At 55.7% G+C, this 11,064-nt stretch overlaps 1 long non-coding RNA gene across 2 annotated transcripts; it reads right to left on the reverse strand.

Annotated features, from left to right (window-relative positions):
* Nucleotides 1-826: 826 nt before the first annotated feature.
* LOC128316082 (uncharacterized) lies at nucleotides 827-8,855 on the reverse strand. Of its 2 annotated transcripts, none has more exons than XR_008299548.1 (2): nucleotides 5,222-8,855; nucleotides 827-1,067 (listed from the first exon to the last, which is right to left on the reverse strand). It is a non-coding gene; the product is annotated as an uncharacterized LOC128316082 (long non-coding RNA). The 2 variants fall into 2 exon arrangements; XR_008299547.1 differs by lacking the exon at nucleotides 827-1,067 and adding an exon at nucleotides 1,460-3,731.
* Between the last annotated feature and the right edge of the window lie 2,209 nt (nucleotides 8,856-11,064).

Below are 11,064 nucleotides of genomic sequence, written 5' to 3' on the forward strand. Positions count from 1 at the left end.
CTGCCCAAGGTATGATGGAAAAGGAGCACGTGTGTACAAATGTATGCTCACATTTGAATTATGGAGACATGGTGCGTGTACCCAAATACGTCCAGGAACGGGGGACGTCGGGTGGCTCAGTCGGTTAAGCGTCTGACTTCAGCTCAGGTCATGATTTCACAGGTCATGATCTTGCGGTTTGTGAGTTCGAGCCCCTTGTCCGGCTCTGTGCTGACAGCTCAGAGCTTGGAGCCTGCTTTGGATTCTGTGTCTCACACGCTCTCTGCCCCTCCCCCGCTCATGCTCGCTCGCGCTCTCTCTCTCTCTCAAAAATAAACATTTAAAAAAATGTTTTAAATATGTCCATGACCAACAAGAGGGGGTCGGTGCCCAACAAGAGGGCTTACCTGTGTACTAACCCCCAGAAAGGATGAAAGCAAGAAAGGATCCTTTCTCTCAGGCATCCTAAAGGCCAAACCGGGTCACTCTCGGCTTGTACCTCTCCTGGCTGAACCTCCGATTTCCCAGCAGAGGGCGCTCCAACCTCACAAATCCTCCACCTCCGAAAGCTTCCGCTCTCTAAGGTGGGGTGGCGGGGGGGTGTCTGGGGAGAGTAGAGAAGAAGAAAGCAGGACCCCAGACTGGCTCCAGGAAATCAAATTCAGACGAAAAGGGCAGCGGTGCAACTGGCTTCGGCGATACTGGTCATACCGGAGGAGCATGGGCCGGAACTCTCCACCTGCCTGGAGAGCAAGTTTCTCCACCCAGGGGTAGTCCAGGTTCTGTGGGGGCTGAGCTCTGCAATCTGGGGGACCTCTTTAAGAAGTAAAAAATTACAACTACAATATGAGGTAGAGTAAGTGGATGTTTATTTGGAATGGGGGAGAAATCCACACATTTTCTAAAAGCTGACAGGGGCCTGAACATCAGCCCAGGCCTTGGTAGAGGGTCTCACTGAGTGACGGTCTTCTCAGCTCCAGACTTTTCAGCTTCTTTAGGGGTGGAGGTGTTCCGCCTCTGCCTGCATCGCCGCCAGCAGCGGCCAGACGCTTGGGAATGGGGAGTCCAGCTTGCCTCCTGAGCCCATCCTGCCATGAAAACAGGCTAGAAAGACTCAGCTCCAACCCCTCTCTCCCCACCACAGTCCTTGGAGCAACCAGTTGAAGCCGCACCATGACCAGGTACGTGTGCAGGACGCTGCCCCTTCCTCTCTGCCACACCCTGGAGCCTGTCCCCTCTGCCTTTTGAGGAACCAGGGAGATCTCTCTTCTTCCTTGAGTCCTGGCTTCACAGTGGTTTCTCAATCCACTTGCCATTATTTCAAGACTGTAAAACTCACAGCCCCTAAAATGCCTTTCCTAAGGGCCCTGTGAGGCAGGAAATAACCTTTTCTTAAAAATTAGTGGGGAATGCAAGTCTGGGGGATGGGGTGGGGGAGATTACGTACATTTATTTATACTAAAGTGTAAACGACTTCAAGTAAATTCAACAAACATTTATTAGGGGCTTAACTGGTGTCCACGGCTGCTGTGGGTATGTTGGGATACATCAATTAGTAAAAACAAAAGCCATCCCTTACATGGAGTTGACGACATTCCAGCAAGAAGAGACTGACCACAAACAATAAATACAATCGATAAGTGAGTCATACAGTAAGTTAGAAGATAATAAGAGCTATGAGGGTGGGGGATGAGCCAGGGAAGGAGGTTCAGGAGGTGCATTGTTGGGGGTGTAAAAAGAGGTATTTGAACAGTGACTTGAAGGACGTCTGGAGGAAGAGCTTTCCAGGGAGAGCAAAGGCCCCAAGACAGGAACAGCAGTGCAGGACCCACAGTGAGCGAGCCTGTGCAGCTGGAGCTGAGTGAGGGGAGGAGACTGCTCGGTGTGAGGGGTGAGGTGAGAGGGAAGGGCCAGCCCAGGTGGGGCCCTGAAGGCCAGGATAGAACACGGGGTCTGGGTGAAGGGCGCCCTTGCAGGGTTCGGGCAGCAGAGGGCATACTCAGACATCCTTTGGAAGGGTGTTTGGGCCGCTGCTGCGTGAAGACAGACTTTAGGGAGGCGCCTGGAGAGTGTCCAACTTCAGCTCAGGTCATGATCTTGCATTTTGTGGGTTCTAGCCCCGCGTCTGGCTCTGAGCTGTCAGCACAGCGGGGAGCCTGCTTCAGATTCTGTCTCCCTCTGTCTCTGTCCCTCCCCGGCTTGTGCTCAGTCTCTCTCTCTCTCTCTCTCTCTCTCTCTCTCAAAAATAAATAAACATCAAAAAAAAAAAAAAAAAAAAAGACTGACTTTAGAGACTCAAGGGCAGAATCAGGAGAGTCACTTGCGAGGCTATTACAATAACCCAGAGGTGAAGGGGGACCTGTGGAGGCGATGGGGGTGGCAGAACCTTGGGTATATTTAAAGGTGGTGCCAACAAGATTCCCCCAGCAGATAAGATGTGGACTGTGCAGAAAGAGAGCAGCCAAAGGTGACCCACGGTTTGGGGCCCCGAGCACCTGGAAGAATGAAGTCTTCATCGCTGAAACAGAAAAGTCTCTGAAGGAGCAGATTCGGATGTTGGAGGTGGGGAGAAGGAAAATCAATTAATTCAGGGGGTTATTAGATGGCGCAGGGAGGAGTCACACGGGTCCAAGAATGGGCTCTGGGGGAAGCATCGGGACTGGGGTGTATGCTTGGGGGGAACTGGGTGTGGTAGAGATGGCATTTAGTGCCAGGAGACCAGCGGAGGCCCCTGAGGGGCTGAGCAGAGAGACGGGGGCTGGGGGGGCGGGGGGGAGACCCCAGGGTGCAGGGAAAGCGGCCAAGCCACAAAGACTCACTCCAGAACCTCTCCTAGGAACAGAGTCGGTGTGTGGGCAGGACAGGGAGAGCTCAGACAGGCTGAGGGCAAAAGCGACAGGGGAAGAAAGGGACAGGAGGGGGCCCTAAATATCAAATCTCCCATCTGGGCCCCGCAGGAGTCCTTAGCTCGGTGCTGTCACACCAGCAGCCAAAGACTCTTGGGCTGGGAGGGGATCAGAGGCAGTAAACCTCACAGTCTCCACGGCTGGGGTAGCTGCCCGCTACCCCTCCCCCACCCGCCTCCCGAGGAACAAGTAAGAGGAAATAAACGAGAGCACGTTATGAACTGTAGAGCTGTATACAAATGTGAGGGTTTATCAATATGCATTTGCCTGAATGTGAGGAGGAGGAGAGGCGGGGAGAGGAGGAGGGAGGGGGGAGGAGGGGACCCTTCACTCAGCTACAGAAGCCCTCCTCTTCAGAGCTCAGTTCAGTCAGGGCCAACCTTCCCTAGCTTCTCAACATGGCTTAAGGAAGACTAGATCGATGGTTCTCAACCAGGGGGTGATCCCGCCCCCTCCCCCCGAAAGAACATTTGGCAACGTCTGGAGACGTTTTTTGGCCGTCATAGCTTGGGGAAGGGTGCATCGAGGAGGTAGAGGCCAAGGGTGCTGCTGAATCTGTGATGCACACAGGAACCCCGCTGTAGACGGAGTGTTTGTGCTCCCCCAAATCCGTGTGTTTAAATCCTAAACCCCAAGGTGGCAGCATTAGGAGATGAGCCTCTGGGGTGTGATTAGATCATGACGGTAGAGCCCTCATGAATGGGAATAATGCCTTTATAAGAGAAACTCCCAGAGCGTTCCCTTGCCCCTCCACCATGTGAAGACACAGAGATGGCCATCTGTAAACCAGGGACCAGCTCCCCAGACCGCAAACGTGGTGGCACCTCATTATTCCAGCCTGCAGAACTGTGGAGAGAGAAACTTCTGTTGCTTATACGCCACCCAGTCCACACTGTTCCTTTGTAGCAGTCTCAACAAACTGACACTAAATGGAGCAGGGGGCAGGTGCCCCTTCCTGTCTTCTAGTGAGAACTGACAATGCCTGGCCCTTGCTTTCCCAGCCTCCCTTGCAACGAGCTGTGCCCATGTGACCCAATGGGGTTCTGAGATGCGAAAGGCAGGCCACTAGGGGCTTCTGGGAAAATCTTTCCTCTTTGATAAAAGGAACAGGCACTGAGAGAGCCTGCCTTCCACTCTGCTCCTGGGCATGGCTGTGTGAGGACGTGATGCTTCACGTTGTGGCATCCATCGTGTGAACTGGAGGGGGCATCACCAAAAAGGCTGAGGGCAGCAGGGCAGAAAGATGGGACTCGCCTGACTTCAATGACATCACTAAGTTGCTAGGCAACCCTGCCTCACACTCGCCTGTGAAATGAACCAATAAGTGTCTTTCTGTCTTAGGCTTCTTTGAGCTGAGTCCTGTTACTTGTACCAAAGCATCCTTGGAGACACAGATCACCCTCCCCGTGCTTCCTGTGCACAGCATCACTGTGCGACCACTGTCTGGTGACACACGGCCCTCTCCTGCTGGACTGCGAGCCCCTGGAAGCTGGGGCTGTGTTCCCATCTGCGATCTCCACGCGTAGTTAGCAACATGCCTGGCACAGAGTAGGGCTCAGCGATATCTGATGAATACATTGAAAGAACGGAAGACGGAGTGAAGGGATCCCTGCTCTCAGCCCAGCTGTTGGGTTTCCTGTGAGCCGCTCTGGGGGACACAGCATCCCAGCTGCCTGGCAGTGCCCGTGTGTAAACACGTCTGGGGTGAACGCCCACAGATGCCTGAGATGACAGAAGTATTGGCCCAGAGGTTGTGGCTCCAGCACAACTCCGAAAGCAGAAATTCCAAGTGCATGGGGAAAGCCGAGGACTGAATCGTTCCATGGGGCCAGATTGGAAACATGCTGTAAACGCAGATGTTTCTTCTAGAACAGGCCTCCTTGCGGACACCCACCCTGCTACCCAACCCCCACAGAGATAGACTCTTCCACCTGCCAAGACCCCAGCCTCCCAGGGCTAGGGAGGCAAGAAGTCAGCCAGGAACCAGCTGGCCCATGGCGTCTCCCACGAAGAAGGGGTCTTCCCAAGAGCTCAGTGGTAGGGACCCTGACCGGGGTTGGCGAGGGTGACAAAGCGTCATTCCTCCTCACCCCAAGCTCCTTCCATGATGCCAAGGTCAGTCCTGCCGCCTTTCCAGCCTCGACTGGGTGCAGAGCCCTGTTTGGGTTTGCTACAAGGACCCACGTCAGCTTGGCAGGGAGCCCTCAGTGAGAGAGAGGTAGTGTCGTCCAATGGTTAGGGGTGCACGCTTTGTGTCAGGCTGGCCTATGCCGCAGTCCTCACTCAGCCGCCCCCTTCCTCCCTCCTTCCCTTCCTCTCTTCCTTCCTCCCCTTACCATCTATGAGGTCCTGCTATCTGCTGGGTGCTGCGTGTGGCAGGAGGGTGACAGCCTTAAGCATCACAGTCAGCCAGATGTGAATTCACACAGCAGCTCCACTGGGTGACACGGAGCTGAAACCACAATCAGGGAGGCTCACAGAAACAAACAGCCACCCGAACATCGCCATGGTAGGAGTGCTCCGGGACAGCATGGCAGCCGTGGGGACTGGCACCAGTCATTCAGTTAATCAGACTCTCGTTACTGGGACAATAGGACCCACCTCCTGTGGCTTCTCTGAGAATAAATGAGACACCACCCACGGGCCACTAAGCCCGTCACCAGGCCCTAAGTGCCTCCTGATGGGAGGAATGGTGGCCACAATCAGCTTCCACTTCAGGAGGCTGATTGCAGGCCTGGAAACCTGGGGACGAGACTGCAGAAAGGAGGGTCTTGCAGAGGCTTGCGCCCACGGGGCCTGCCAGGGCGGAGCAGCGCTCATTTCTGTTCCCTTCAGGCCCACCTTCCCTCTGGCCGGGCATTGTCATGCAGCCAATGGGTGGGTTCCAGTCCCCGGGCAGGGCCTGCCTGCTTTCCCTGACCTTGGCCGAGCTTCAGCTCCTGGAATCAAAACAGTATTCCCGAGTCAGTACACTCCTGGACCCAGGTCCCACTGCTCCCCTGGCTCGGGACGCCACGGCCCCAAGGGCAGTCACCCTGCCAGCTGGTAGCTGAGCCGGCTACTGTGCAGAGATGACAAAGAAGGAAGCAACTTGGCCACGTGGAGGCCTGGTTTGGAGCTGGCAAAGCAGCCCTGCAGGCCTCTGCTCCCTCCCCTCGGGAAGGACGGCTGACTGACGGGGACCTGACCTCCCACCCAGAGCTCTGGGGCTGGCGCACATGGGCAGCTAAGGGGAGCCCCTGAGCCCTGCTATCACTGCCGGCCCTCCCTCGTCGTCTCAGGTGGGTGGGACTGCATGGGATCCTGAGGCTCCAGTCTCCTTGCTGCCTCAGTTTTCCCAGGTGGAAGGTCAGCGTGGGAACAGCCAACCCACCATCCTCTCTGCAACAACACAGTGAAGATCCAGAAACTGGAGAGGGCCTCCTCTCTTGGCCAGATGGAGTATGTGTTTTCAGAAGAGTGGAGAGATCCAGAACGGCTCTGACTTCAACAGGTTGCCCGTAAGTCCGAGAAGAAAGAAGGGCAGGGGCCAGGAGAGGACAAGCCCCTCCTCCTTAGGCCCTGGTTGTCTCTTGCACAAATGAGGTAGTGGGGAGCACTGATGACCCCCCTCAGCTGGAACTCGCCATTGCAGGAGGCTTCAGTTCTGAGGCGGGCAGGCGGAGGGAAGTGGGGCAAAGAGGCAGGAGGTGGTGAGGCCTCAGAACCAGGAGGAAGTCTCCTCTAGGTCCTTAGCCAGCAGGACCAGCCCAGGCCTGCTCTGGCCTCTGGTCTCCAGCCAGGAAGTAATTCAGAAATTCCTCCAGAATGCTGCCAGGGCCTGCTCGCCTTGCCCCCGCCACCCCCTCCACCACCCCCCCAACCCCCCGCCCGAGCCTGCCTGCTTGGACCAGGCAGACTGCTAGTTTCCATCCCCCAGAAGCCTGCCAGGGACTCCTGCGGCCTCCCTACCTCACTCACAGCTGGTCTGGGGTCAGACGGTGCCGGGAAAGAGCTGGCCGGAGGGGAGTGGCCCTGCATCCTGGGCCAGGGCTGGGGAGAATCCAAGCTCCCAGAAGAGGGTGGAGAGGGGGCCCAACCCTGTGTGTGTTGTGCAGGGGGAAAGAGGGAGGCTCAGCCTGCAGGATCTGCCAGGGGCCCAGCCTGGAGCCTGGCCTGGCTGTCAGAAGCTGGGCCCAGTGCCGTCTGCCCTCCCTGGCAGGGACTGGCCAAGTTAGGCGGAGGCCAGGAGCTTGGGCAGGGCCTGCCTCAACATCCCCACCTTCTGTCCCTGAGGCCACCGAGACTCCCTCCTTGGCATCTCCCGAGATCCCAGGCGGCTAATCCCCTCCCATGAAGATGTCCCAGGAGGCCTGGAGAGGGTGGGCCTCCCTCACATCAGGTTTTTGTCCTTCACACTTGTGGGAAGTTCGGGCTTGGCCCACCTGGAGTAAAACCCCAAGGAAAGGGCAAGGGAGGGATTCGGTGTAATCAGCGGTGAAGATTTGCTTTTGTCAGGGGGCAAGAACCTAGGCAGAAGGGTAGATGAACTTAATCTGTTCAAACTTGGGTCCCGGCTGGGCTTCCCAGGAGCAGGCCCGGTTCTCAAGGCTCACAACCACCTCCTGCCCCCTTCCTTCTCCCAGCTCAGGCTGGCGCTGTGGCTCCCGGGCTGCTTCCCTCCCATTTTCGCAGATAGGGAAGCAGAAGCACTGAAATGCCGGGTGACATCAGCAGCTCGTGGTAGGACAGAGCGAGGCCTCTGCTGCCAGCTTCCTGGAGGCCCTCCCTGGACAGCTCAGCAATGGCCCAAAGCCGAGCAGAGCTCTGGACTCAGATCTCAGCTTTGCCGCTCGCTGGCCTCGGGAGCTCGGGCCAAACACTTGACCCCCAGCTGCAGCTGGCTTCCCTGTAAGTGGGAGCGCACGGCCCCTTCCTGGGGTCACTGTGAACACAACCTCAATAAGGCTCATGAGGGGCCTGGCGCCAGGCCTGGCTGCAAGGGAAGCCCTTGGTCAACTGATACTAGCCCTTTCCATGGTGGTAACTCTGCCCCCGACCCAAGCTGCGTCCCCCACATCGCCCAGTGTCAATTCCAGGCCTGGTTCTCAGACCCAGGGTGTTATCAAACTAGAAGGGGATCTGGACATGTCCTTGCCAGAGCTTCCCAGGCCCAGCTGCAGCTCTGGTCACCAACACAGTGAGTTGTGTTTCCCTCCCTTGCCTTGCCTCAGTAGTGAGGCCGGCTGCCACGGATGCCGATCAAATGTCAACTGTCCCTGGAGGCCCGGTACGAGCTCCTTCCATTGTTGAAAGAATGCTAAGCACCTTGATTCGTGTCCTGATCTCTCAAATCTTCAAGAGCTGCGGGACACAAATCTTCACTCCTCACCTCCTTTAATAAGAGGAGGGTGCCTCTGGACAGGCTTCCACAACCGCAGGGCTTTTGAGGGTCTGAAAACAAAGCACGATCCTCTGCTCACCCCAGACGACAACTCTGCCAGCTGTTGTTGCCTGACCAGAAGATCCTTGGCCTTCTATGGCCCTGGCCTGGTCTTCTGACCTCCACCACCTCCACCCACCTGCTTAGAAACCTCAACTAGCTCCCTGACTCAGTTTCCCCTAAGCTGATCTTCCCCCTAAACGTGCACATCTCCTGATTTGGCCTCTGCTCCTGCCTGAGGCCTGACCCCTGGTCCCAGACCTCCAGCCATGAGCTCTGCACATCAGACGCCCCCCCTCCCCTGCACAAACACACACACACCCCACACACACCTGCTGACCACTCCCACCTCTCACCAGATCTTCCTGACCTTCACCCCTAGTCACTAATCCAGGACCCAAGGCCTCTGCAAAGTGCCCCCTAATCCTTATCAGGAACTTCTGGAAACTTCAGGGCATCTTGAGTGCATTCACAGACCAGGCCAATTCATCACCAGGTGGCACCTGGGGGTTAACTGTGTGGACACCGGTGACAATTGCCCCATCCCTATTCTTAAGGACACTGTCCTACCTGGAGTTACAATCATGTTCCTGTCCATGCACCCAATTCCAGGGAGAGAATGTCTCTGTTCTTGCCGTGTCTCACTCTGGAAAAGCCCCCAAAGCCGGGCTGCTTGCGCTCCCACTGACACAAACCATTTTTAATAAGAATTCTTCCCGCTGTAATTTTCCACATTCCCTTCCACTTCCGCCTCTAGTTTCTACATGGCTCAAGTGTGACAGGAATCCTCGTATTACCCCCACCCCCGGATGCCTCTAGGTCCTAGCACTTGGGACATGACCCTCTCCCTGGAGATGAATCATAACTCACGGACCCCTCCACTGCCCTGCAAACAGATTTCTAGAAGGCCTTCCTGCACAGACAGGTCTTCAGCGGAAGCTGGGACCCTGCTACACACCCGTCAGCTCAGCCTGGCTCCAAGGCTGTGCCCTCTCCTCACCAAACTCCGCCACCTGCCCGAGACTCACTCCTCTCCGTCCGTGCCCCCCCTACAAGAGATCCTGTCCTTGATCCTTCCGCATCTGAGACATTTCATAATCCTCCCCTGTCTCAACACAACCCGTGCGGAAGCCCGCCTGACAGATCCCACTTTACCCTCCTCTGGCCATGTTTTTGTCTCTCCCACGTCTTGTTTCCTGGATGGCATCCCTTCCGGCGCAGGGTGAAAGGCGAGCGCGGAGCACTGGATGTAAGGCTGGCAGACCTCTCTTTCTTTCCACGAATTCAATGGGAGGCCTGCCGAGGGGCTTCTTTCGTGTCCATCCATTCCCCACACCTTCCCGTCTCGGGGGAAAACGCTGCTGCCAAGCCCACGCGTCGTCTGTTTACTCCCCAAGATGACGGACGTAAAGATATTTTGGAAAGGAAAAGTACTGCTCTCTTCTTAACCATGGTAATGGCATTTCCCCGTCGCCCCTGACCAGAAACAACCCAGTGAATGTCATGATTACACACGTCCTGTGCAAAACTCCATGGTGAGTGGCACCTCAAGAAACACAAAGATGTCCAAGATAAAGTCCCTGTTGGGGGCGCCTGGGTGGCTCAGCCCGTTAAGCATCTGACTTCGGCTCAGGTCTCGATCTCACGGTTCATGAGTTCAAGCCTCACACCGGGCTCTACACTGACAGCGTGGAGCCTTCTTTGGATCCTCTGTCCCCCTCTCTCTCTGTTCCTCCCTGGCTTGCTCTCTCTCTCACAACATAAGTAAACAAACAAATAAATAAAAATTAACATTAAAAGAAAAAAGTCCCCAACCTTAAAGTGTCTCTTAGTATATTCTAGGACACAGACTCTTATGAAAACTATGAAGTGGCCCCAGAAAAATGCAGCCTCCCCCAATGTTGCAATTTCAGGGGCTCTGCTGACCCTCTGTAGACCATCCTTGGACCTCCCACGGGTACATGCCCACAGGATTAGGAATCCATCCTCCGGGCAGCTTACAATCATCCATGGAAGAACACCAGATGGGAATTTCAAAGGAACGTGGGCATGAGGCCAGCCCTGTGAGAAGCAGAGCACTGTGGGGTGGTAGTGGAGGATGGCATGACTGTCCATGGACAGGACTAGGAGGAGCCGAAACGGGCTGGCCGAGCTAGACTCAGCACTGGGGCAGGGAGGCCACAGTTCGAATGCAGTGCTGCTGAGCATTTGGGGTCCACCCTGAGCTGAGAGGAAAGCAGGAGATAACAGGCCCAGAAGACTCTGCAGGGCTAGAGAATTCCAGGTTGTAATTGCAAAAAAAGACATCTCTGGGGGCACCTGGGTGGCTCAGTCAGTTAAGCCTCTGACTCTTGATTTCGGCTCAGGTCATGATCTCTGTGAGTTAGAGCCCCGAGGCAGGCTCCGTGTTAACAGCATGGAGCCCTGCTTGGGATTCTCTCTCTCCCTCCTCGCCCCCTCTCTCTGCCCCTGCCCTCTCTTAAAAAACAAAAGAAAGAAAGAAAATCTCTATCTAGATGTCCTAGTGGAGAAGCTTGGAAAGCTTATTAGAGTGCAACTAGCTTTCTCCCAAGTTCTCAAACTTCAGTGTGCATCAGAATCAGAGGGGCGGGAAGCCTATGAAAAGTGGAGGAATAAGCCCTTCCCCTTCGGTCCGAGGGCCCGGAGATCTGCATTTTACAGCACCCAAGTGGTGCAGCTAATCCACAGACCAACCGTATTCCCTTGGAGAGGGCGGAAAAGCTCCCACATCCACAA

The sequence above is a fragment of the Acinonyx jubatus genome, chromosome B3, assembly GCF_027475565.1.
Source record: "Acinonyx jubatus isolate Ajub_Pintada_27869175 chromosome B3, VMU_Ajub_asm_v1.0, whole genome shotgun sequence".
NCBI lineage: Eukaryota > Metazoa > Chordata > Mammalia > Carnivora > Felidae > Acinonyx > Acinonyx jubatus.